Source organism: Mustelus asterias, chromosome 13 (genome assembly GCF_964213995.1).
Source record: "Mustelus asterias chromosome 13, sMusAst1.hap1.1, whole genome shotgun sequence".
NCBI lineage: Eukaryota > Metazoa > Chordata > Chondrichthyes > Carcharhiniformes > Triakidae > Mustelus > Mustelus asterias.
The window spans coordinates 79,415,281-79,418,158 of NC_135813.1; the positions used below are offsets into that span (position 1 = coordinate 79,415,281).

The 2,878-nt window shown below is 40.2% G+C and overlaps 1 long non-coding RNA gene across 1 annotated transcript; it reads left to right on the forward strand.

Moving 5' to 3' along the window:
- The first annotated feature begins 521 nt into the window (after positions 1-521).
- On the forward strand, positions 522-2,340 carry LOC144503152 (uncharacterized). The gene is made up of 2 exons (XR_013499420.1): positions 522-626; positions 1,961-2,340. It is a non-coding gene; the product is annotated as an uncharacterized LOC144503152 (long non-coding RNA).
- The last annotated feature ends 538 nt before the right edge of the window (positions 2,341-2,878 follow it).

Sequence of the window (2,878 nt, forward strand, 5' to 3'; positions counted from 1 at the left end):
GAACTTTGTCCCCTACTGTAAACTGGTTGTCAGGAAAAGGGGAAAAATCAACTATTAATCGAGATATCCATACAAATTTTTCAACCTTTTCTTCAATTTGCAATCCATTTACTGCCTGAAGTAGTTTGACCCTATTGTCTAGTTTTCTGCAGCGGTTTGATAGTGATGGTGGATATTGTATCTGGAACTGGGAGAGTTTGATTCCTAACACACCATGAATGATTTTAATTTAGAAGTTGTCGTATTAACATCTTAAACTGTAAGACTTTATAGCACTTCCTCCGTTTTGAACATTTATTAAACTTGGGTTTCTCTACACAGATTAAAGTTTTTTTTTCCTGGAGCGGTTGAAACAAAAGATGAATTTTCCCTCCGCGTTGGGGTGTTTATCCCTCGCTGCTTCAGAACTCCAGGGTTTCTGACGTTCCGTTTAATCCCGGGGCCACACCTATTGCATTAACCTCACAAAAACAAGGCAGTGAATGTAAGTGAGGTCATGTGACGAGCTGTTCTCAGAGAGACAACATCCTGGAAGCTGATTGACACCAAGTGCAGGATTGAGGCAGACACGGGTTTATGTTTTAGGAATATTAAACACCATTTCCTCGTGGCGGACACTGGAAAAGGTAAGCACTTGTCAAAACTTCACAGTATGAACTATCTGGAATGATCTGAAGAGGAGGCAGCGAAACTCTGGTTGAGGGTGCAGTTGCAATAGATTTCCCTTTTTGGTAAGGTTGGATAGACTATTTTAATGTGGTATATTTACCAGTACAGCCATTTGAAGTTTTTCATAGTCAGGAGAAGCAAGGGTATTCTTAAATCTGTGATGAGATATTTTCGCGCGGTCTACACCAGAGTTAGGAACACGGCTGTTTGTTGACTGCGGTGCTGTACAAATCCATGTTTATAAAAGTGAATCTGTGATCTACTAAAACTGACCTTTTCATAGTTAATATCAGAAAACGATGACGTGAACATGGTTCACTTTGGCAAAAGTTAAACCCTGATATTTTCACTGATGAAACTGGATTGAATCGGGCTGAGAACAAGCTGTGAGCTGATATTGATGGCAACCTGCTGTGTGCAGCCAGCAATCAACCTATTGCAGGTTTGCCCACAGAGAAAAAAGCAGCCCAGTTCTATTCAAATATGTTTTCTAAAATGCCAAGTACAGTTTTTTATTTTGTGAAACTTTTTTAGAGAATGACAACTATTGACAGGACAATGCTCCGGCAAAACAAGACCATGTTTAATGTGTCTGCCCTTTCTCGTTTCATTTTATTGTAGTTGCCTCGTTCATTCTCTTCTTGGGAACAGCAGTCTATAAACAGCCAGTGTTTTCCCCTCTTCCTGTGCATGGTCCCATCAGAGTATCCGTACAAAGTATTAGCGAAAGCAACCTCCACTGCTTATAAACCATTACTCTATTACCTTGCAGAAAGCTGGGAACTCCGCCCAAACCATAAAAGCCATTTGAAAACCCATCAATGCAGAGTGAAGAATGCATCTGCAATATTAAATATTTATGTTAAAACATCCCTGCACCATTTACAGAATGACTGTTAATATGTCAATAGAAAATCTAAAGCCTGTACTCTCAATCACCTTGTCTAGTTTCGATATTAAAAGCCGGCTTGGATGTCAACTTGTGATCTCGGTGTAGTTATAGTTTATAAATAAGTTCGGATCTGAGAAAATGCTGGAAAATCTCAGCAGGTCTGGCAGCATCTGTAAGGAGAAATGCTTACAGATGCTGCCAGACCTGCTGAGATTTTCCAGCATTTTCTCTTTTGGTTTCAGATTCCAACATCCGTATTAAGTTGGGATCTGAATTTTAATGGAGTGACACTAACCAGTGATATAATCGGAGTTTACCTTCAGTAATAATTTGTGGTGGTTTAGATCATTTCACCTCGCACTCTTCTCCTGACTTGTTTCCATCTTTGTTTCCGCGCAGACAGTGTTTAGTGATTAAACCTGGGCTTCCTCCAGTTAACCATCACTTTTTGAGAGGTCCGGTCCCCACCATGGCTGGGAAGAAAGCCCCGGTCGCTGTCCACTACCTGCGGGTGCTGAAAGAACTCCTTGCCTTCGTTCTCTTTAGTTACACGGTTTTACTGGGAGCGCTGGTGATCGCCGGGTGGACAACCTACTTACTGATCGTTAAATGATCCGCCTTTGCTCCTTTTTGGAAACGGAAATGCCTCGAATAAGATGTATGCAGCGCGTTTAAGTAATGAGAAACTCCGCTTAATGTTCAAGAAATAGAAGATTTTTTTGCACTATCTGTAGAACATGCGAGAGTGTGATTAAAATCAGGTACAATGAATGTATGTATTTAATCCTCCTTTTTCGGTAGGTTTGCCGAATGAGATATTCAGTTTGCTGTTGTATCAAGTGTGTAGATGCGATATTGGCAGCAGGTATGCAAAAACAAATAAAAACCATGACGCAAGTGGATTTCTAACTGGTATTTGTGGGAGAGAATAACGTCTACTTTTACCTGTTACACATTTAAAAGATCCTCGGGTTCAGTGGTCTTAACGCCCACCCAATTGTCTCTGTTTCTTTTGGGATTTTTAACGAGAAAAACGCGTCGGAGAAAAAGGAATTCGTTGGCCGCGAAAATATCAAAGGGATCAACTCTACAAAGTGAATGAGGTCAAATGAGGTAAAAAAAAAATCTCAAAAATCTAGAAAACAGGGTTAGTGCAAAATTACATCAGCAATTTCCAACAAGAGACTCCCAAAATAAACGTTTAAAAATTAGATGGGCAGCAAAGAATAAAAGTGACTTCAAATGGTGTTTATGTTCCATTCTCAATCTTTAAAAACATCGATCCACCAAACTGGTCGCGGTCAGATTCACCCTGCC